Genomic DNA, 25,545 nt, shown 5'->3' on the forward strand with positions numbered 1-25,545 from the left:
ATGGTGGAGGACCACTCATACAAAGATTGTTGGAGGAGGTTTTTTGGCCAAGATTGCTAAAATAGCAATTGATTGCAAATATACAAAGACTTTTGGAGATCTGGAGAGTGGAGAGAAACTCGGCGAAGAAACTCGTTCAACCGTTGGCTTGCTAGCGCTTCGTAACAGCTTTCCTTTTCAGTAAGTACTTATCCCATGAAACAGAGCTGGTGAAATAAAACCAAAAAGCAAGGTCAAAACGTATTTAGAAAGGGACAAGGTATCCATGGAGCAGTTGTTCAAGTCCTGGTGCTCGCATTTTTCTAGATTAAATCTCAAGATGATATGCCAGCTCAGTCTTAGGTGCTCATACGGATAGGGTATGTGCGTATGTTCATAGGGTCGTTCTTCTGTTCAATGTCTAAAGCCTACGTTGAACCGCAAGCAAGTAAAAATCTTGCACTTGAAAGGTGCCCAGAGCTTCCATATGCACGGAGCAGCTGGCAAACTAACCCAACACTGGCAAAGCAGGCGATACGAGCTTGCCGAATATTCATCCATGGAGGACCAAGGCCAATGAAAAGAATCATGCACCTCAGGTTCAATCTGGACCTCAGCATTTAGAAGTGTCACATACTACGTTGCTACAAAAACCAAATCAGTCAACGACCAAAACCAGTGTCATTTAAACATAGCCAAACCGGTCAACGTAACCACCACACACACACACACACTAGCTCAGATTCAAGTCTACCCTACATGATCCCCACGAGAAAGAAAAAAGATCCGACTACATATGAAGAAAACAGCAGCAGAGATCGAATGCTAAAGCAATGAACCATTGTTGAGTGTGCCAAGATGACCGGATGTCTTGTCCTTGCACGCGGGGCACATGAAGCCAACAGAATCGTTCTGCTGCTCGGCCGTGCCAAAATGCTGGAACCTTGTGTTGCACCACACACATACGGATTGGAGCACGCCAACCATCTTGGACAGGTCCCAACCTAACTGGACCGGAGGGCAGCTCCCGAACTGCGGTGCATAACCCAGCATCAACGTTGGCTCATACCCTAGCATCAGTGTTGGCTCGGGCACCGGCACAGGCACAGGCATGGGATTGTGTCTGCCCATGTTCCCGAACTGCGGAGCTGTTGGAACCGAGGATCGACGAATGATCAGACAAAAACACGAAACACGATGGTTTACCGGACGACGAACGCCCATCGGGCGACGGACGCTCCCAGCGATGAACACTGGCCTTTTCTTTGTATTTTCCCACCTCGGCTCAAACCGAACAAGTCCGTTACATTGGCTTATATAGCCCAGCACACAGCACACGCCCAGCCGTTGCATGCATCTGGCCACTATCCACGCACGCACCCACTAACTGATCGACTTAGCATGACTAAGGCTGGTTGTAATGGGGAGTATCATATACTAGTATCATGCATATGATACTAGTGTATGATACTACCTTCCTAATGCATAGTATCATATATCAGTATCATGTAGTACTCTATTTATTGTCATGCATGACACAAAGTAGCATAGCATTTATTATGATACAGTATCATGATATGATACTCCATCATCTTTTTCTTCATTTAATATTATGACATCTCATCAAAACTGCCTAGTTAACATACATGATACTAGCTATGATACTACCATTACAACCAGCCTAACCACTAAGCCACATGCACGCAACGCCGCGCCTCCACTCTTGCTATCCCGCCCGATCAGCACGCTATGGCCGGCTCAGACGACCCGCTCATATGCGCCTGGACTCGCAACAGATCGTCAACAGCCACAGCCTTACACGGTGAACTCAGGTGCACACACCATCGCGGCACACGTGCACACACGCTTTGAACGTACCGCACCCGGCGCACCCGACGCCGGTCGCCAGCGCACGGACATGGCTTATTGCCAACACTCACCCCCTAAGCCATGACATCGCCGCACGGCCTACCGACAGGAGCTCTGACTCGCCGTCGTCGTCTCGTCCGCCCGATGACACCGCGCACCTTCGCGCCCGCTGCGACGTGCCGTGTGCTCGCCGTTGCCGGAGTTGATGCAGCTCACGTCGTTGTCGTCGTTACGGCCATGACCCAGCCCGCGGGCCCGACCTAGCACATCGACGCCGGTCGCACTGTGCTTCGTCACGACTCCGGCGACATATGCCGAGCTCCTTTTCCGCTGGTGACACACCTAGCGTCCTTCTGCGTCCCGCACGTCCCGCGCGCACCCGGCGCGCCCGACGAGGCCGACCGCACCAGTGCGTCCCGCACATCCCGCGCGCACCCGACGCGCCCGACGAGCCCGACTGCACCAGACGCTCCCGCGCGCCGCCTCCGTGTCCGCCATGGCAGCCGCCAGCGACAAACGCCGGAAGGATGTAGCCGAACTCAAGCACGGACTCGAGCCAACGGCGACATACGCCTCCTCCCAACGTTAACCGCACGCTCGTACGCGCGCCCGCGGTCCGACGCGCCCGACGCTTCCAGTGCGCACCCATAACACGCACCGGTCGCGTCCGGCTCGCCGCCGCGGCTTATTGCCTTGCACCGCTGCAGCCTCAACCGCAGCGCGTCACCTCCATGCCGCCATGCCGCGCCACCGCAGCCTCTGCGCCACCACGCAGGTCCGCCGCGGCTCCGTGCCACGCTCCACGGTTGTCACGCCGAGCCTCTGCGACCTCTGCGCCACCACGCAGGTCCTCCGCGACCTCCTCGTCTCCGCGATCACCGTGCTCTTCGCACGCACGACATCACACCGCACAGCCGCGGACTCATCGCGCGTCGCCGTCGCCACGCGCTTGCCGCGCGCCGCAGCCGATGCCTCCATATGGGCCGCGGACGCCGCGTCCGCTGCGGACGCCACCGCGCGCCACGGCCGCCCCTCGAACCTTGTGGCTCTGATACCAATTGTTGGAACCGAGTATCAACGAACGATCAGACAAAAACACGAGACATGATGGTTTACCGGGCGACGAACGCCCGTCGGGCGACGGACACCCCCAGCGACGAACGCTGGCCTTTTCTCTGTATTTTTCCAACTCAGGCTCAAACCGAACAAGTCCATTACATTAGCTTATATAGCCCAGCACACAGCATACGCCCCAGCCGTTGCAAGCATCTGGCCACTATCCACGCACGCACCCGCTAACTGATCGACCTAGCATGCACTAACCACTAAGCCACATGCACGCAACGCCGCGCCTCCACTGTTGCTAGCCCGCCCGATCAGCACGCTATGGCCGGCTCAGACGACCCGCTCATACGCGCCTAGACTCGCAACAGATCGTCAACAGCCGCAGTCTTACATGGTGAACTCAGGTGCACACACACCATCGCGGCACACGTGCACACACGCCCTGAATGTACCGCACCCGGCGCATCCGACGCCGGTCGCCAGCGCACGGACATGGCTTATTGCCAACAGGAGCTCCAGCTGAGGCCATCCGAAGGTGCTCCGCAAAACTAGGATAAATTTGCTGCTTCTGTGCACCAAATCCAAGTTGCAGATCGCACTGTACAAAATATATTACCAGAGTCAACACGCAGATGGGTAAAAGTGTGAAACACATAATGGATTAACGATGTGTACTGCTGCTATATTTTAGAGAGAATTGTACTGCTGCTATATTTTAGAGAGAATGTTCATAACATAGCATACGATGGTTATAGCAGCAATTACATCTGTTCAGCTATTGCAATAGTTACCCCAACATACTACATTGTGTGACACTGTCACCTCGCATTTACATGTTTCTAGTTAATAGTCAAACAACCGTATTTATTTCTCCCTTTGATAGTTGCACATTTTAGTGACTCCTGATTTTAGTTCAAATGAAACATCATTTGTCTATTGCATGATGTGTGTGGAAAGAATATATACCCATTGAAGATTTAAATAAGCGTTATATACCAATTTACTTAGTGAAATTTCCAAATAATTATTGAGCAAAAACAGCATGTGAGGATACCTAGTCAAATTTACCTGATCTTGAATAAGTCTGCTCATTGGACCACCTTCAACGGAACGAACCAAAGAGGTCAAGCTACCAAAATTGGTGTGCATGGACGTAAAATCATCGACACTTGTCCCACTTGTGCCTGCCGCAGGGAGTGAGTCAATGGCAGGACCGATCTCACAACCTCAAGTGACCGAACCACCATCGCTGGTCACTGTGGCCATAGACTTGTTTGTCTAAAATGCCAGCTCTGTTGATATAAACATTAAGTGGCGAAAGTAAATAAACATTTTTTAAAATCTCGAACATGGTTTTCTTTTTCACAAAGGTAAATATATTTACAAAAACGAACATTTTCCCAATTTGCTCACAAACTTCAAAGATTTTTTTGGAATCTAAAACCTTTTTTGTAAAAAAGGAACAAAATTGAAAATGAAAACATCTTTCGAAACTACGAACAAATTTTTCAAAATGCAAACATTAAAAAAACAGGATCTAAATTGAAAAACTCTAACCATTTTGGAAATTATGAATAATTTTTTCAAAAGGTGAATATTTTATGAAATTCTCCCAAACATTTTTTCAGTTTGTAAACAAATTATGAAAACATGAATTTTTTGAATTTGTGAACCGAAAACAGGAACATTTTCTGAAAAATGATAATGAATAATTTTAGCAAAGGGTCTATCTAGGTCTCAGTCGACTTAGACTTTGCGAAGTCTAAGTCAACTGAAGTCATCTCTAAACTAGTCGCACGTTTAATTTCCGTTCGCTTGGCTGGAGTTCGCATTACCTGTTGGCCTGTGTTGGCCTGTGTTGCCTCACCACGTGGGCTGTTGTTGGGCTGTATTTTTTCCCCTTTTTTTATTTGTGCTTTTTACTGGATCGCTAGAACATTGTCCCATTAGGTGTATTGCTATACAGCACGATGTAGTTTGTATTTTTTCTACGCTAGTGTTGCTAATGCTCTGTTCCTTCTTTTCTTTTCATCTTGTTATTTTTTCCTTTATTTATCATTTTTAAAAATATTATTTATATTTTAAATGATAAAGAAATCTTTAATGTAACAAAGAAAATAAATAGAAAAACAAACAAAATGAAAAGAAGTTGCATCTGATCGACAGATAAGCAACTATATGCGTCCGACTAATGTGCACATGTGTATCATTTTTGTTCTCTTTTTTGCGTGTTGTCTAGCTTACCGTTCTATTTCTTGGGTTTTCTGATTTAATTTTTCCTGTTGTTTGTTCAATGTTTTTATTATATTTCATTTTAAGTTACATGTTCACCAAAAAAAGGAAGCACATCTTTGCATTTGTCGTTATACTTCAGAAAAAGTGTTTGTACATTTCAGAAATGTCCATCATGTATTGATAAAATAGTTGTATAATTATAAAATATTCAAAAAGATTTAAAAATATTCACCATATATTTTAAAATATAAAAATGTATTTTTAAAATATTCAATGTGTATTTGAAAAGATAATGAAGATGTAGGGAGCGGCTAGTTGCTGGTACTTGTATCCCTTGTTGTGGGTCATGCTACACCATGTAGTTACAGTTGAGATATGGCGTGCAATAGTTTCTTCATAAACAATTAGCAGAACGCCACTAAGTTGCAGTCGTGTTGAAAAAATGCAGTTGCAGCCAGGATCCACACTTGAAGTTGCATTCCTAGTGCCTAACATGGAATTGGCCCGCCCCCTCTCCCGCTGCCCCCTCCGACAAAACAAAGGTCCAGTTGCAACCAATGTTGGGGGACATGCAGTTGCAGTCCGGTGCGGCCCATGCAATTGCGGGGTTGTTGTCGGGCTTGCAACTGGCCTGCCCTATCGACAGAACAAAAAAGTCCAGTTGTGGTCGGGTTACAAGACATGTAGTTGCGCTCGGGCGCGACACTTACAGTAGCATGCCTAGTGTCAGACATGCAACTGGCCCGCCCCCTCTCCCGTCGCCCGCTCCGACAAAACAAAGGTCCAGTTGCAACCATGTTGGGGACATGCAGCTGCGGTCGGGTGTGGTGCTTGTAGTTACGGGGCTGTTCGGGCTTGCAACTGGCCCGCCCCCTCTCATGCTGTCCCTTTCGACAAAACAAAGGTCCAGTTGCAACCAATGTTGGGGGACATGCAGTTGCGGTCCGGTGCGGCCCTTGCAATTGCAGGGTTGTTGTTGGGCTTTCAACTGGCCTGCCCTATCGACAGAACAAAAAAGTCCAGTTGCGGTTGTTGGAAATATGCCCTAGAGGCAATAATAAAAGCATTATTATTATATTTCTTTGTTCATGATAATTGTCTTTATTCATGCTATAACTGTATTATCCGGAAATCGTAATACACGTGTGAATACATAGACCATAATATGTCCCTAGTAAGCCTCTAGTTGACTAGCTCGTTGATCAACAGATAGTCATGGTTTCCTGGCTATGGACATTGGATGTCATTGATAACGGGATCACATCATTAGGAGAATGATGTGATGGACAAGACCTAATCCTAAGCATAGCACAAGATCATGTAGTTCGTTTGCTAGAGCTTTTCCAATGTCAAGTATCTTTTCCTTTGACCATGAGATCGTGTAACTCCCGGATACCGTAAGAGTGCTTTGGGTGTATCAAACGTCACAACGTAACTGGGTGACTATAAAGGTGCACTATGGGTATCTCCGAAAGTGTCTGTTGGGTTGACATGGATCGAGACTGGGATTTGTCACTCCATATAACGGAGAGGTATCACTGGGCCCACTCGGTAATGCATCATCATTATGAGCTCAAGGTGACCAAGTGGTTGATCACGGGATCATGCGTTATGGTACGAGTAAAGTGACTTGCCAGTAACGAGACTGAACAAGGTATTGGGATACCGACGATCGAGTCTCGGGCAAGTAACATACCGAGTGACAAAGGGAATTGTATACGGGGTTGTTTAATCCTCGACATCGTGGTTCATCCGATGAGATCATCGTGGAGCATGTGGGAGCCAACATGGGTATCCAGATCCCGCTGTTGGTTATTGACCGGAGAGTCGTCCCGGTCATGTCTGCATGTCTCCCGAACCCGTAGGGTCTACACACTTAAGGTTCGGTAACGCTAGGGTTGTGAAGATATGTATATGCAGTAACCCGAATGTTGTTCGGAGTCCCGGATGAGATCCCGGACGTCACGAGGAGTTCCGGAATGGTCCGGAGGTAAAGAATTATATATAGGAAGTGCTGTTTCGGCCATCGGGACAAGTTTCGGGGTTATCGGTATTGTACCGGGACCACCGGAGGGGTCCCGGGGGTCCACCGGGTGGGGCCACCTGTCCCGGGGGGCCATATGGGCTGTAGGGGGTGCGCCTTGGCCTGCATGGGCCAAGGGAACCAGCCCCAAAAGCCCATGCGCCTAGGGTTCCACTTAAAGGAAGAGTCCAAGTGGTGGAAGGCACCTCTAGGTGCCTTGGGGTGGAGGGAAACCTCCCCTTGGCCGCCGCACCTAGGAGATTGGATCTCCTAGGCTGCGCACCACCCCCCCTTTACCCTCCTATATATAGTGGGGGAGAGGAGGGACTTCATACACCAGCCCCTGGCGCCTCCCTCTCTCCCCGTTACGTCTCTCTCTCTCGTAGTATAGGCGAAGCCCTGCTACTGTGACGCCCTGCATCCACCACCACGCCGTCGTGCTGCTGGATCTTGATCAACCTCTCCTTCCCCCTTGCTGGATCAAGAAAAGAGGAGACGTCATCCGTTCCGTACGTGTGTTGAACGCGGAGGTGCCGTCCGTTCGGCGCTTGGTCATCGGTGATTTGGGTCACGTCGTGTTCAACTACATCATCACCGTTCTTTGAACGCTTCCGCTCGCGATCTACAAGGTACGTAGATGCATCTAATAACTCGTTGCTAGATGAACTCCTAGATGGATCTTGGTGAAACCGTAGGAAATTTTTTGTTTTCTGCTACGTTCCCCAACAGTGGCATCATGAGCTAGGTCTATGCGTAGTTCTCTTGCGCGAGTAGAACACAATTTGTTGTGGGCGTAGATGTTGTCAACTTTCTTGCCGCTACTAGTCTTATCTTGCTTCAACGGTATTGTGGGATGAAGCGGCCCGGACCAACCTTACACGTATGCTTACGTGAGACCGGTTCCACCGACTAACATGCACAAGTTGCATAAGGTGGCTGGCGGGTGTCTGTCTCTCCTACTTTAGTTGGAGCAGATTCGATGAACAGGGTCCTTATGAAGGGTAAATATAAGTTGACAAATCACGTTGTGGCTTTCACGTAGGTAAGAAAACGTTCTTGTTAGAACCCTACTTCAGCCACGTAAAACCTGCAACAACAATTAGAGGACGTCTAACTTGTTTTTGTAGCAAGTGCTTTGTGATATGATATGGCCAAAGTTGTGATGAATGATGAATGATCTATATGTGATGTATGAGATGTTCATGCTAGTGTACAAGGAATCACAACTTACATGTCGATGAGTATGACGGTGACAGGATGATCATGGATCCCCAAGATGGAGATCAAAGGAGCTATGTGATATTGGCCATATCATGTCACTATTATTATTTGATTGCATGTGATGTTTATCATGTTTTGCATCTTGTTTACTTAGAACGACGGTAGTAAATAAGATGATCCCTTACAACAATTTCAAGAAGTGTTCTCCCCTAACTGTGCACCGTTGCTACAGTTCGTCGTTTCGAAGCACCACGTGTTAATCGGGTGTGATAGATCCTTACGTTCACATACAACGGGTGTAAGACAGTTTTACATAGCAAAAACACTTAGGGTTAACTTGACGAGCCTAGCATGTACAGACATGGCCTCGGAACACAGAGACTGAAAGGTCGAACACGAGTCGTATGGAAGATACGATCAACATGAAGATGTTCACCGGCGATGACTAGCCCGTCTCACGTGTTAATCGGACACGACCTAGTCGACTCGGATCGTGTAACACTTAGATGACTAGAGGGATGTCTAATCTGAGTGGGAGTTCATTAATAATTTGATTAGATGAACTTAATTATCATGAACTTAGTCTAAAATCTTTACAATATGTCCTGTAGATCAAATGGCCAACGTTGTATTCAATTTCAACGCGTTCCTAGAGAAAACCAAGCTGAAAGACGATGGCAGCAACTATACGGACTGGGTCCGGAACCTGAGGATCATCCTCATAGCTGCCAAGAAAGATTATGTCCTACAAGCACCGCTAGGTGATCCACCCGTCCCACAGAACCAAGACGCTATGAACGCTTGGCAGACACGTACTGATGACTACTCCCTCGTTCAGTGCGGCATGCTTTACAACTTAGAGCCGGGGCTCCAAAAGCGTTTTGAGAGACATGGAGCATACGAGATGTTCGAAGAGCTGAAAATGGTTTTTCAAGCTCATGCCTGGATCGAGAGATATGAAGTCTCCGATAAGTTCTTCAGCTGTAAGATGGAGGAAAATAGTTCTGTCAGTGAGCACATACTCACTATGTCTGGGTTACATAACCGCTTGACTCAGCTGGGAGTTAATCTCCCGAATGACGCGGTCATTGACAGAATCCTCCAGTCGCTTCCACCAAGCTACAAGAGCTTTGTGATGAACTTTAATATGCAGGGGATGGTAAAGACCATTCCTGAAGTATTTGCTATGCTGAAATCAGCAGAGGTAGAAGTCAAAAAGGAACATCAAGTGTTGATGATGAATAAAACCACTAAGTTCAAGAAGGGCAAGGGTAAAAAGAACTTAAAGAAAGACGGCAAGGAAGTTGCTGCGCCCGGCAAGCAAGCTGTCGGGAAGAAGTCAAAGCATGGACCCAAGCCTGAGACAGAGTGCTTTTATTGCAAAGGGAAGGGTCACTGGAAGCGGAACTGCCCCAAATACTTAGCGGACAAGAAGGCCGGCAACACCAAAGGTATATTTGATATACATGTAATTGATGTGTACCTTACCAGTACTCGTAGTAACTCCTGGGTATTTGATACCGGTGCCGTTACTCATATTTGTAACTCACCGCAGGAGCTGCGGAATAAACGGGAACTGGCGAAGGACGAGGTGACGATGCGCGTCGGGAATGGTTCCAAGGTCGATGTGATCGCCGTCGGCACGCTACCTCTACATTTACCTACGGGATTAGTTATAAACCTCAATAATTGTTATTTAGTGCCATGTTTGATCATGAACATTGTATCGGGATCTCGTTTAATACGAGATGGCTACTCATTTAAATCCGAGAATAATGGTTGTTCTATTTATATGAGAGATATGTTTTATGGTCATGCTCCGATAGTCAATGGTTTATTCTTAATGAATCTTGAGCGTATTACTACACATGTTCATAGTGTGAGTACCAAAAGATGTAAGGTTGATAATGATAGTCCCACATACTTGTGGCACTGCCGCCTTGGTCACATAGGTGTCAAACGCATGAAGAAGCTCCATGCAGATGGACTTTTAGAGTCTCTTGATTATGAATCATTTGACACGTGCGAACCATGCCTCATGGGAAAAATGACCAAGACTCCGTTCTCAGGAACAATGGAGCGAGCAACCAACTTATTGGAAATCATACATACTGATGTGTGCGGTCCAATGAGTATTGAGGCTCGCGGTGGCTATCGTTATGTTCTCACCCTCACTGATGACTTGAGTAGATATGGGTATGTCTACTTAATGAAACACAAGTCTGAAACCTTTGAAAAGTTCAAGGAATTTCAGAGTGAGGTTGAGAATCAACGTGACAGGAAAATCAAGTTTCTACGATCAGATCGTGGAGGAGAATACTTGAGTCACGAATTTGGCACACACTTAAGAAAATGTGGAATAGTTTCACAACTCACGCCGCCTGGAACACCTCAGCGTAACAGTGTGTCCGAACGTCGTAATCGCACTCTATTAGATATGGTGCGATCCATGATGTCTCTTACCGATTTACCGCTATCTTTTTGGGGCTATGCTTTAGAGACTGCCACATTCACTTTAAATAGGGCTCCGTCGAAATCCGTTGAGACGACACCGTATGAATTATGGTTTGGGAAGAAACCTAAGATGTCGTTTCTAAAAGTTTGGGGATGCGATGCTTATGTCAAGAAACTTCAACCTGAAAAGCTCGAACCCAAGTCGGAAAAATGCGTCTTCATAGGATACCCTAGAGAAACTGCTGGGTATACCTTCTACCTCAGATCCGAAGGCAAGATCTTTGTTGCCAGGAATGGATCCTTTCTAGAGAAAGGTTTCTCTCGAAAGAAGTAAGTGGGAGGAAAGTAGAGCTTGATGAAGTATTACCTCTTGAACCGGAAAATGGCGCAACTCAAGAAAATGTTACTGAGGTGCCTGCACCGACTAGAGAGGAAGTTAATGATAATGATCAAGATACTTCTGATCAAGCTCCTACTGAAATTCGAAGGTCCACAAGAACACGTTCCGCACCAGAGTGGTACGGCAACCCTGTCTTGGAAATCATGTTGTTAGACAACGGTGAACCTTCGAACTATGAAGAAGCGATGGCGGGACCGGATTCCGACAAATGGCTAGAAGCCATGAAATCCAAGATAGGATCCATGTATGAAAACGAAGTATGGACTTTGACTGACTTGCCCGTTGAACGGCGAGCCATAGAAAATAAATGGATCTTTAAGAAGAAGACAGACGCGGATGGTAATGTGACCATCTATAAAGCTCGGCTTGTCGCTAAGGGTTATCGACAAGTTCAAGGGGTTGACTACGATGAGACTTTCTCACCGGTAGCGAAGCTAAAGTCCGTCCGAATCATGTTAGCAATTGCCGCATTCTACGATTATGAAATATGGCAAATGGACGTCAAAACGGCATTCCTTAATGGTTTCCTTAAGGAAGAATTGTATATGATGCAGCCGGAAGGTTTTGTCGATCCTAAGAATGCTGACAAGGTGTGCAAGCTCCAACGCTCGATTTATGGGCTGGTGCAAGCATCTCGGAGTTGGAACATTCGCTTTGATGAGATGATTAAAGCGTTTGGGTTTACGCATACTTATGGAGAAGCCTGCGTTTACAAGAAAGTGAGTGGGAGCTCTGTAGCATTTCTCATACTATATGTAGATGACATACTTTTGATGGGAAATGATATAGAACTCTTGGACAGCATCAAGGCCTACTTGAATAAGAGTTTTTCAATGAAGGACCTTGGAGAAGCTGCTTATATATTAGGCATCAAGATCTATAGAGATAGATCGAGACGCTTCATAGGTCTTTCACAAAGCACATACCTTGATAAGATATTGAAGAAGTTCAATATGGATCATTCTAAGAAGGGGTTCTTACCTGTGTTACAAGGTGTGAAATTGAGCTCAGCTCAATGTCCGACCACGGCAGAAGATATAGAAGAGATGAGTGTCATCCCCTATGCATCAGCCATAGGTTCTATTATGTATGCCATGCTGTGTACCAGACCTGATGTAAACCTTGCCGTAAGTTTGGTAGGAAGGTACCAAAGTAATCCTGGCAAGGAACACTAGACAGCGGTCAAGAATACCCTGAAGTACCTGAAAAGGACTAAGGAAATGTTTCTCGTTTTTGGAGGTGACGAAGAGCTCGTCGTAAAGGGTTACGTCGATGCTAGCTTCGACACAGATCTGGATGACTCTAAGTCACAAACCGGATACGTGTATATGTTGAATGGTGGAGCAGTGAGCTGGTGCAGCTGCAAGCAGAGCGTCGTGGCGGGATCTACATGTGAAGCGGAGTACATGGCAGCCTCGGAGGCAGCACATGAAGCAATATGGGTGAAGGAGTTCATCACCGACCTAGGAGTCATACCCAATGCGTCGGGGCCAATCAAACTCTTTTGTGACAACACAGGGGCTATTGCACTTGCCAAGGAGCCCAGGTTTCACAAGAAGACAAGGCACATCAAGCGTCGCTTCAACTCCATTCGTGAAAATGTTCAAGATGGAGACATAGAGATTTGTAAAGTACATACGGACCTAAATATAGCAGATCCATTGACTAAACCTCTCCCTAGGGCAAAACATGATCAACACCAGAATTCCATGGGTGTTCGATTCATCACAATGTAACTAGATTATTGACTCTAGTGCAAGTGGGAGACTGTTGGAAATATGCCCTAGAGGCAATAATAAAAGCATTATTATTATATTTCTTTGTTCATGATAATTGTCTTTATTCATGCTATAACTGTATTATCCGGAAATCGTAATACACGTGTGAATACATAGACCATAATATGTCCCTAGTAAGCCTCTAGTTGACTAGCTCGTTGATCAACAGATAGTCATGGTTTCCTGGCTATGGACATTGGATGTCATTGATAACGGGATCACATCATTAGGAGAATGATGTGATGGACAAGACCTAATCCTAAGCATAGCACAAGATCGTGTAGTTCGTTTGCTAGAGCTTTTCCAATGTCAAGTATCTTTTCCTTTGACCATGAGATCGTGTAACTCCCGGATACCGTAAGAGTGCTTTGGGTGTATCAAACGTCACAACGTAACTGGGTGACTATAAAGGTGCACTACGGGTATCTCCGAAAGTGTCTGTTGGGTTGACACGGATCGAGACTGGGATTTGTCACTCCATATAACGGAGAGGTATCACTGGGCCCACTCGGTAATGCATCATCATTATGAGCTCAAGGTGACCAAGTGGTTGATCACGGGATCATGCGTTACGGTACGAGTAAAGTGACTTACCGGTAACGAGACTGAACAAGGTATTGGGATACCGACGATCGAGTCTCGGGCAAGTAACATACCGATTGACAAAGGGAATTGTATACGGGGTTGTTTAATCCTCGACATCGTGGTTCATCTGATGAGATCATCGTGGAGCATGTGGGAGCCAACATGGGTATCCAGATCCCGCTGTTGGTTATTGACCGGAGAGTCGTCCCGGTCATGTCTGCATGTCTCCCGAACCCGTAGGGTCTACACACTTAAGGTTCAGTAACGCTAGGGTTGTGAAGATATGTATATGCAGTAACCCGAATGTTGTTCGGAGTCCCGGATGAGATCCCGGACGTCACGAGGAGTTCCGGAATGGTCCGGAGGTAAAGAATTATATATAGGAAGTGCTATTTCGGCCATCGGGACAATTTTCGGGGTTATCGGTATTGTACCGGGACCACCGGAGGGGTTCCGGGGGTCCACCGGGTGGGGCCACCTGTCCCAGGGGGCCACATGGGCTGTAGGGGGTGCGCCTTGGCCTGCATGGGCCAAGGGCACCAGCCCCAAAAGCCCATGCGCCTAGGGTTCCACTTAAAGGAAGAGTCCAAGTGGTGGAAGGCACCTCTAGGTGCCTTCGGGGGGAGGGAAACCTCCCCTTGGCCGCCGCACCTAGGAGATTGGATCTCCTAGGCTGCGCACCACCCCCCTTGGCCCTCCTATATATAGTGGGAGAGAGGAGGGACTTCATACACCAGCCCCTGGCGCCTCCCTCTCTCCCCGTTACGTCTCTCTCTCTCATAGTATAGGCGAAGACCTGCTACTGTGATGCCCTGCATCCACCACCATGCCGTCGTGCTGCTGGATCTTCATCAACCTCTCCTTCCCCCTTGCTGGATCAAGAAAAGAGGAGACATCATCCGTTCCGTACGTGCGTTGAACGCGGAGGTGCCGTCCGTTCGGCGCTTGGTCATCGGTGATTTGGATCACGTCGTGTTCGACTACATCATCACCGTTCTTTGAACGCTTCCGCTCGCGATCTACAAGGTACGTAGATGCATCTAATCACTCGTTGCTAGATGAACTCCTAGATGGATCTTGGTGAAACCGTAGGAAATTTTTTGTTTTCTGCTACGTTCCCCAACAGCGGTCGGGTTACAAGACATGTAGTTGCGCTCGGGTGCGACACTTGCAGTTGCATGCCTAGTGTCAGACATGCAACTGGCCCGCCCCCTCTCCCGTCGCCCGCTCCGACAAAACAAAGGTCCAGTTGCAACCATGTTGGGGACATGCAGTTGCGGTCGGGTGCGGCGCTTGTAGTTACGGGGCTGTTGTCGGGCTTGCAACTGGCCCGCCCCCTACGGTAGCGCCCCCTCCGACAGAATAAAAATGTCCAGTTGTGGTCGGGTTACAAGACATGCAGTTGCGGTCGGGTATGACACTTGCAGTTGCATTCCTAGTGTCGGACATGCAACTGGCCCGCCCCCTCTCTCGCCGCCGCCTTCGACAAAACAAAGGTCCATTTGCAACCATGTTGGGGGAGATGCAGTTGCGGTCGGGTGTGGTGCTTGCAGTTGCAGGGATGTTGCCGGGCTTGCAACTGGCCCGCCTCCTCTACTGGCGCCCCCTTCGATAGAACAAAGAAGTTCAGTGGTACTAGGGCTAGAAGACATGCAGTTGCGGACGGGTGCGACACTTGCAGTTGCATGCCTAGTGTCGGACATGCAACTGGCCCGCCCCCTCTCCCGCCGCCCCTCCGACAAAATAAAGGCCCAGTTGCAACCATGTTGGGGACATTGCAGTTGTGGTCGGGTGCGGCGCTTGCAGTTGCGGGGCTGTTGTCGGGCTTGCAACTGGCCCGCCCCCTCTAGCGGTGCCCCCTCCGACAGAACAAAAAAGTACAGTTGTGGTAGGGTTATAAGACATGCAGTCGCGGTCGGGTGCAACATTTACTGTTGCATTCCTAGTGTCGAACATGCAACTAGCCCGCCCGCTTTGACAAAACAAAGGTCCAGTTGCAACCATGTTGGGGGACATGCAATTGCGGTCAAGCGCGACACTTGCAGTTGCATGCCTAGTCTTAGATATGCAACTGCGCCTCTCCCGTCGCTCATCTAAAACAAATGTTAGTTGTAGTCATTTGAGTAGACATGCAATTGCACTCGAAGACGACACTTGCAGTTGCATGCCTAGTGTTAGACATGCAACTTCCTGTCTCTCTAGCTGTCCTTCGATAAAACAAAGTTAGTTGCAGTCAAGGGCAACACTTGCAGTTGCATGCCTAGTATCAGACAGACAACTTCACTATCTCCCTATACAAAAAGAAACAAAAAGTCAAGAATGCGCCCATCAAGTGTGTGTTGTAACACTTACAATTGCACATAAGTTGGGGCATATACAGATGGTCAATGACTAATAATTATAAAAGTAGGAAAAAAACTAAGTTAAAAAAGACAACTAGGCTTAACAAAATAGTCATCTTTGCTCTATGTACCATTTTTTTTCAAGTTGATGGAGACAACATGCGCTGGGGTAGATGTCACCCCTCCACCCTCTTGACGAGTTTGACAATCGGCGACCCGTTAGCTATGGAAAGACCACCACTTATTGAAAGGAAGAGAGGAAAAATGAGGAGGAAGACGATGATGCGGGGCGAAATGAACTAGCCCCTCCTTCTCACTTGTTTCAAAAAGCGTGAAATAAAAACCCATCTCGAGAAAGAGAAAATCCAACACAGCAACGCATCAACTAGGCCGTAAACAAAACACATCCATCAACAATACACGGACCCGACGACCGGAATCCACATCTGCCAAATCGACTGAGTTTTAGCTAATTCTCTGTCCACCGAGGAAATGTAAAAAAATAAATCAAAACTAGTTTGGTAAAACAAGAAAATTACAAAAAACAAATTAACAAAAAAAAGAAATGAGAATAAAACAAAATAAAAAATAGTTTGTCTAACAAAAAAGAGAAAAATAGTTTGTCTAACAAAATAGAGAGAAATAGTTTCGTATCAAGTTTTTTAGGGGTAAGTATCACGTTAAATGTATATTTGGGGAAAATAAATCATTGAAAAACACTAACAGAAAGAATGAACAATGAGAGTACTGATGGTCAGCCCTGTTTTTCCTTTTTGTGATTTGAATGGGTCCAGCACAAAAGGGATGTATTTGTGGAAGAATGAGGAAAGCCAACCGTAGTAGACTAGTAGTGTCTCCCTACTGCTGCAGGCAAAATGATCACTGGAAAAAACAACATGGAAAAAGCCCAGCTGACAACGGCCGTCCCATCACGCAGCCCAGCCCCAACAACAAACAAAGAATAAATAAACGGGCCGCCGAACCAGCTAGTCTGAAAAGGAAGCACGCGCTGGTGACTTTCACGTGCGCTTGCGCGAATCGTATAGCTTTTGGATCGAACGGCTGGCCAGTCGACGAAGTCTCAGTCGACTGATTTTTAGCAGCTCCGTTTAGTAAAACACGAACATTTTATGTAACTTTCCGAAAAAAAAATCAATTTGTGAACAAATATTGGAAACGTGAACTTTTTTGAATTGTGATCAATTTTTGAAAACAGAAACATTTTCTGAAATCCGTGAACATTTTTGGAATTTGTGAACAAAATTAAAAAATGCACACATTTTTAGAAATTTTAATCCTTTTTAAATTTTCCGAAAGCGATTAAAGAGAAGAAAGATTGCTTCAGACGCCTATACCTGGATAGGAGTGCAAACAGCATAGAGAAGTACAAAATGGAGAAGAAGGCCACAAAGCGAGCTGTCAGTGAAGCAAGGGGTCAGGCATATGAGGACTTATACTAACGGTTAGGCATGAAGGAAGGTGAAAGGGACATCTATAAGATGGTCAAGATCCGAGAGAGGAAGACGAGGGATATTGGTCAAGTCAAATGCATTAAGGACAGAGTAGGCCAAACTCTTGGTGAAGGACTATGAGATTAAGCATAGATGGCGGGAGTACTTCGACAAGCTATTCAATGGGGAGAATGAGAGTTCTACCATTGAACCGGACGACTCCTTTGATGAGACCAGCATGCGTTTTCTGCGGAGAATCCAAGAGTCTGAGGTCAAGGAGGCTTTAAAAAGGATTAAAGGAGGCAAGGCGATGGGCCCTGATTGTATCCCCATTGAGGTATGGAAAGGCCTCGGGGACATAGTGATAGTACGGCTAACTAAGCTTTTAGACCTCATTTTTCGGGCAAAGAAGATGCCGTAAGAATGAAAACAGAGTATATTAGTACCAATCTTCAAGAACAAGGAGGATGTCCAGAGTTGTACTAATTACCGTGGAATTAAGCTGATGATCCATACAATGAAGCTATGGGAGAGAGTCATTGAGCACCCCTTAAGAAGAATGATAAGTATAACCAAAAATTAGTTTGGTTTCATGCCTGGGAGGTCGACCATGGAAGCCATTTTTTTGGTACGACAACTTACGGAGAGATACAGGGAGCAAAAGAAGGACTTGCATATGGTGTTCATTGACTTGGAGAAGGCCTATGATAAGATACCAAGGAATGTCATGTGGTGGGCCTTGGAGAAACACAAAGTCCCTAAAAAGTACATTACCCTCATCAAAGACATGTACGGTAATATTGTGACAAGTGTTGGAACAAATGATGTCGACACTGATGACTTCCCGATTAAGATAGGACTACATCAAGGGTCAGCTTTGAGCCCTTATCTTTTTGCCTGGGTGATGGATGAGGTCACAAGGAATATACAAAGAGATATCCCATGGTGTATGCTCTTTGTGGATGATGTGGTGCTAGTTGATGATAGTCGGGTTGGGTATAGGAAGTTAGAGTTATGAAGACAAACCTTGGAATCAAAAGGGTTTATCCTTAGTAGAACTAAAACCAAGTACATGATGTGCAGTTTCAGTATGACTAGGTGTGAGGAAGAGGAGGTTAGCCTTGATGGGCAGGTGGTACCTCAGAAGGACACCTTTCAATATTTGGGGTCAATGTTGCAGGAGGATGGGGGTATTGATGAAGATGTGAACCACTGAATCAAAGCCAGATGGATGAAGTGGTGCCAAGCTTCTAGCATTCTCTGTGACAAGTGAGTGCCACAAAAGCTAAAAGGCAAGTTCTACAGGATGGCTGTTCGACCCGCAATGTTGTATGGCGCTGAGTGTTGGCTGACTAAAAGGCGACCTGTTCAACAGTTAGGTGTGGCGGAGAAGCGTATGTTGAGATGGATGTGTGGTCACACGAGGAAGGATAGAGTTCGGAATGATGATATATGAGATAGAGTTGGGGTACCAGCAATTGAAGAGAAGCTTGTCCAACATCGTCTGAGATGGTTTGGGCATATTCAGCGCAGGCCCCAGAAGCTCCAGTGCATAGTGGATGGCTAAAATGTGCAGAGAATGTCAAGAGAGGTCAGGGTAGACCGAATTTGACATGAGAGGAGTCTGTTAAGAGAGACATGAAGGCTTGGGCTATCACCAAAGAACTAGCTATGGACAGGGGTGCGTGGAAGCTTGCTATCCATGTGCAAGAGCCATGCGTTGGTCGCGAGATCTTACGAGTTTCACCTCTAGCCTACCCCAATTTGTTTGGGACTAAAGGCTTTGTTGTTGTTGTTGTTTAAATTTTCAAACACTTTTCTGAAAAGAAGTGAACAAAACTTAAAATACTTAAGCTTTTTTAGAGTTTCTGAATAAAATATGAATACATGAAGAGAATCTGGAAAAATGAACACATTTTAAGAAATGCGAACATTTTAAATTTTCAGAAAATTTGGCAAAAATAAAAAACTTGAAAAATAAAATTGAAATAAATTAAAAAGAAACGGAAAAAAGACAGAAAAGAAAAATGGTGGAGCTATATGTATTGCTGGGGGGCTGTGCCCCCCTCCCCAACTTTGAAGCAACTTGTGAAGATTTTTTTTTGAAGGACTTAGATGATAAGTTTTTTAGCTTTTGCCCCCCTCCCCCCAAACACTCATATATTCCTTTTTTCCCCGAGCACATTTGGTCTACCTCCGCCACTGCTCCCGTGGTTGTTCCCCAGTAATCCCCACCGAAACAAGGATGCAGACAAGTTCTTCAGAAACTCAGCTCGGCACTGTGCTGCATGCGTGCAAAATTCACACACACACCGGCCCCTTTCCTTCACATGTGCGATGGATGGGTGGCGGAAGCTTTGACTTGAGGGTTAGGTGAATACTTAGAGTTAAGTTTCCGAAGAACTTGTCCAAAACAAAAAAAACCTAACCCGCGCGCGTCGGGGCTTCTTCGTCGAGTTGCCAACAGCTGGGACGGCGCTGCTGCGAGTCTTTTTTTTGTTTTTTATGATGGTAGTCGATCGCTGGCTCGCTGCTAAATATGCAAGGAGGAGAAGGAGAGTGGATGGGTCGCTAGCTAGCGCTTCCGCGAGTCTTTTTTTCTTTTGGTTGGTATATACTTAGAGTAGTTGATTGTTGCTACGTACCAGCTACTCGCTGCTAAATATACTCAAGTCTAGAAAAGAAGGGTGGAGATAGTACTGGAGACAGGCAGTAAGAAACTAGGACGCGTCTACTGAGCACCTTTCCTTTCTGGTAAGCATGAAGCATACTAGATGCAATAACGCGCTTTGCTGCGCTGCTAGATCATTGTGATGATTCACATTAGAATGTTGTATGGTAATAGGTAGTAGTGGGCAAACTTATCCTTCTCAAGCAAGTACTACGATGCAATGCAATAAAAAGATTGAAAAGGGCAAATAATAATTGCATTGGGTTTTAACAGTACAATAGAGTCTTATGGCCCCCTTCTCATTCAAACCATCAAGCCAAAGCCTCCGCCGCCACCCATCGCATAGGTGGAGGAAAGGGGCCGGTGTGTGTGTGTGTGAATTCTGCATGCATGCAGCACAGCGCCCAGCTGAGTTTCCGAAGAACTTATCCGCATCCTCGTTTCGGTGTGGATTACTAGGGAACAACCACGGGACCAGTTGCGGAGCTAGAACTAATGTGCTGTGGGGTCAAAAAGGAATATACGAATGTTTGGGGGGGAGCTAAAAAGAGTTATCATCCAAGTCCTTCCAAAACATTCTTCATAAGTTGCTTCAAAGGTGGGGGGTGGGGGTGGGGGGGCACAGCCCCCCCAGCCAAGGCTACCCTGATCCGTCTCCTGCCGCTGAGAGGCCTCTTTTCCTGATTTTCTGATAACAAGCAGAAAAATGGTGAGTTCATGGGTACGGACAGTAAGAAGAGAAGGAAAGAAAAGAGCTAAAGAATAACACCTAACCCCCGCGCGCCAGGGGTTCTTCGTCGAGTTGCGGCAGCTAGGACGGGCGCTGCTACGAGTCTTTTTTTTGTTTTTTATGATGGTAGTCGATCGCTGGCTCGTTGCTAAATATGCAGGGAGGAGAAGGGGAGTGGATGGGTCGCGAGCTAGCGCTTCCGCGTATTTTTTCCTTTTAGTTGTTATATACTTAGAGTAGTTGATTGTTCCTACATACCAGCTACTCACTGCTAAATATACTCAAGTCTAGGAAAGAAGGGAGGAGATAGTACTAGAGACAGACAGTAAGAAACTAGGACGCGTCTACCGACCACCTTTCCTTTCTGGTAAGCATGAAACATACTAGATGCAATCACGCGCTTTGCTACCCTGCTAGATCATTGTGATGATTCACATTAGAATGTTTTATGGTAATCGGTAGCAGTGGGCAGAGTTATCCTTCTCAAGCAAGTACTACGATGCAATGCAACAAAAAGATTGAGAAGGGGTAAATAGTAGTAATTAACTGCATTGGGTCTTAACAGTACGATAGCTAGAGTCAATGAAGCCAGTGCAATTAATATTGTACTTGCCACACACAAAGGACCACTTCAATTATGTCAATACACTACCCAATACGCATGTGACGGAGCCAAGTCTGGACGCAGGTACAATTAATAAGTTTACAGCTTCTACCCGACTATACTTCAAGTGTTACATGGACATTTGCAGTAGCCCAACCAAGTTGCCCAAATGAGATGCTTATGCGCCCACGCAACCTGCAGAGTTTAAATTGGTAGGGAGTAACCATGCCCGGAGAAACAAAATCCGCTTTCAAACTGCACTACTAAGTCAAGTCCAAATAAAAAGACAGGATAAGGCTTAACCATTCTGGTAAATTACAAACATGTACTTAATTCAAATGACAATACACACCAAAGGGTGTCATCATATTAAATCTGAAGCCACACTCACTCAATGTGTAGTAAAGAACTAAAAGAATATTACTCCATACTACAGCCTAGCACAAGCATGTTGACTCATAATTGACCGAGGAAATGTGTGTTGACTTTTGTTTGAGTAATGTTCTGTAAAACAATGGGATCTTCCGATGTTGACTTGCAACCAACATTACAGAAATCGTAATATCACCTTCATCAACATAGGAATGTGGATTATAAAATATAGAAACATTTAGTTTTTATAAGATTAAAAGATAGACAAATGCAAGTTATTTTAGGGGATAGACATGAGCAAGTTTTTGTAAGATAATAACACCTGTTTCATACAAAATAACTCACTATAGAGAAGGAGGGGCAGCATACTCGACGTTGTGGTCTGGCTTGTAAGTAATCAATGTTCTGCATAATTGATCCCTCCTCTACGAAGGTGGATGTGTCATGTGCATGTCTCCCAGGGGGTAATCCGTATACATTCCTTCACTAGCAAGCATATCAACACTTGTTCATGTTGAGTAACAAAACAAGTTAGAAATAGAATTTTGAATTAGAAAGTATTAGCAATTCTATGTAGTATAATTTTATAACTGTAGTTTCACTTTGTATATCTTATAGAACACTGCATACATGTCCATAACACATCCACGCTAAAAGCTTCAGTATGCACATATATGGACAATTTGACAAACATATACATATGAAACTTATCTGCTACCGACCCGCTCTACTCTTGTACGGAATAAGGATACCAACTTGAAGCCGAAAACAACATTAGCCTGAAATATACAGAAGATTTTTCAATGCCTTTGTAGTTAGGACATGATCATTCCAATTCATCACCTAGATGGATCAGACCAACTCAACTCTAAGCATAGCAAGCGAGCATGGATGAGTAGTCACAACAAAGCTCAAGCAACTCCTAAGCATGCTAGGATGGTTTAGCTATTCGGTGACAATGACGGGTCATGCAAAGGAATGGGTTCAACTACCGTAACAAGTAACAGTTGAATCGTTGTTGTCCTAATACAATAAAAGAGAGCAGGAGCAAGAGAGTAGGATTGTATCAGAATGTTCAAGGGGGTTTGCTTGCCTGGCACTTTAGAAGATAGTATAGCTCCTCATTGGTGTCAATGATCACAACGTCGGAAACGTCGGCTACTGAGAAGGAACAACACCGACTAGCAAAGAAGAAACACAATCAATGAATGCACATTCATATGAATGACATGTCATGTTAAGGTACTGAATTCATTATTCACCTAATGCAATATTTAGCCATGTTAATTGAAGTGGAATTCAAACAAGATCAAATTCCAACTCCAAATGTTATTTCATAAATTGGCCTAATCATGCTTTTCCTATTCAGTGAGGTTAACTTGTTCAAACATGTATGATCATAGCATAAATAGATTCTTGATATTTTTCTGATCATTTTTCATATATAATTTATTTTATTTGGAGTTGCAGTTGAATTTCTATGATTCTTAGAAGTTTAGACTCGGCAGAGTCAACACTGACATCAGCAATCAACCATAGTCAAACCTGACGTGTGGGACCCATTTGTCATTGACACAGTGGCTAAACAGGGTTAGTTAACCTAAACTAACTATTATTTTAGCTGGGTAACTAATAGAGGGGCCCACCTGTCATTGACACGGAGGGGTGGTTAGGCACTAGCTAGACCGGGGTTAACCAGCATTTAGTCGCCGGCGGTGACCAGGGACGGCGGAGGGCATCAAAAATGCTCCTCCAATGACCATTTGAGCAACGGAGCAGCTCTGCCGAACCAGTGCACTATGGCGCGTCGAGTGGTGGCAGTGGGAGGTGCTGGGGTGGCCAGGAATGTCGTCGATGACGAGCTACGACAACGGCCGAAGTATGGGCACGACGCAGTAGTCAGTGTAGTGCACGACGATGAACCCAAAATCTGGACCACCCTCAAAACATGTTTAAAAAGGGACAACTAGTTGCTCTCAACTACTGGCCGCTGGCTAACACCGATGGAGTGAGCCGTACACACCTAGGTGATGACGAAGAGGGTGGGATCGGCGATGGCAGCAACTGCAGGGGCGGAGATGACGATGGTGGAAGCAGCATCGTAGGGGTCAGGGAGGTCGAGTGGCGGTTCGAGGTCGGCGAGGCCCTCGGGAACGAGGTCTGGCTATGTCCTTGGACGGAAGAGGGGCGCAGGGGACTCATGACGGTCCATCGGTGGCGGCTCATGGAGACGTTAAGGAGCTCTGGAGAGGATGAGTCATGAGCGCCAGCCACCCAGCGGCGTTGTCGACAGTGGCGGAGCTTGACAAAGCTAGCTGGGGGCCTAAACACAAAATCTGAATTTTGTTGGGCACAAAACACAAAACTATCACTAATATATGCTCTCTCTTGAAATTTTCTTCACATATGTGCAAAACTTTGTGTAGGGGGGGGGGCCTTGTTGCACTAAGCTCCCCCAGTGGTCGTCAGGGTCGGGAAGGTCGAGCGGCGGCTCGAGGTCGGTGAGGCCCTCAGGTGCGAGGTTCAGCTGCATCCCTGGGTGGAGGAGGGGCGCATGGTACTCACTAAGATTGACGACGGCTCGTGGAGTGATATGTCTCCAACGTATCTATAATTTTTGATTGTTCCATGGTATTATATTATCTATTTTGGATGTTTAATGGGCTTTAATATGCTGTTTTGTATTATTTTTTGGACTAACCTATTAACCGGAGGCCCAGTGTCAGTTTTTGTTTTTTGCCTATTTCAGTGTTTCGCAGAAAAGGAATACCAAACGGAATCCAAACAGAATGAAACCTTCGCGATGATCTTGCTTGGACCGAAAGCAAACCAGGAGACTTGGAGTGGAAGTCTGGAACTCCGTGAGGCGGCCATGAGGCAGGAGGGCGTGCCCAGGGGGTAGGCGCGCCTCCCACCATCGTGGGCCCCATGGAGCTCCACCTGTTGGGGAACGTAGTAATTTGAAAAAAATTCCTACGCACACGCAAGATCATGGTGATGCATAGCAACGAGAGGGGAGAGTGTTGTCCACGTACCCTCGTAGACCGAAAGCGGAAGCGTTAGCACAACGCGGTTGATGCAGTCGTACGTCTTCACGATCCGACCGATTAAGTACCGAACGTACGGCACCTCTGAGTTCAGCACACGTTCAGCCCGATGACGTCCCTCGAACTCCGATCCAACCGAGTGTTGAGGGAGAGTTTCGTCAGCACGAAACGGTGTGGTGAGGATGATGATGTTCTACCAACGCAAGGCTTCGCCTAAGCACCGCTACAGTATTATCGAGGTGGACTATGGTGGAGGGGGGCACCGCACACGGCTAAAAGATCAAACGATCAATTGTTGTGTCTATGGGGTGCCCCCCTTCCCTTGTATATAAAGGAGCAAGGGGAGGAGGCGGCCGACCAGGGAGAGGCGCGCCAAGGGGGAGTTCTACTCCCACTAGGAGTAGGACTCCTCCTATTCCTAGTAGGAGTAGGAGAGGGGGAAGGAAAGGGAGAGTAGGAGAAGGAAAGAGGGGGCCGACCCCCCTTGCCCTAAACCAATTCGGTTTGGGCCTTGGGGGGGTGGCGCCCCACACTCCCCTTGCTGCCCTCTATTTCCACTAAGGCCCAGGTAGGCCCATTAAGCCCCCCCCCCGGGGGGGGGGGGTTCCGGTAACCCACGGTACTCTGGTAAAATCCCGATTTTACCCGGAACACTTACCATATCCAAATATAGGCTTCCAATATATCAATCTTTATGTCTCGACCATTTCGAGACTCCT

At 46.4% G+C, this 25,545-nt stretch overlaps 1 pseudogene; it reads right to left on the bottom strand.

Annotated features, from left to right (window-relative positions):
* Positions 1-804: 804 nt before the first annotated feature.
* Positions 805-2,826, bottom strand: LOC147971874 (uncharacterized; annotated as a pseudogene).
* Between the last annotated feature and the right edge of the window lie 22,719 nt (positions 2,827-25,545).

This window comes from Triticum urartu, chromosome 5A (assembly GCF_056163025.1).
Source record: "Triticum urartu cultivar PI428250 chromosome 5A, HENAU_Tu73, whole genome shotgun sequence".
Lineage (NCBI taxonomy): Eukaryota > Viridiplantae > Streptophyta > Magnoliopsida > Poales > Poaceae > Triticum > Triticum urartu.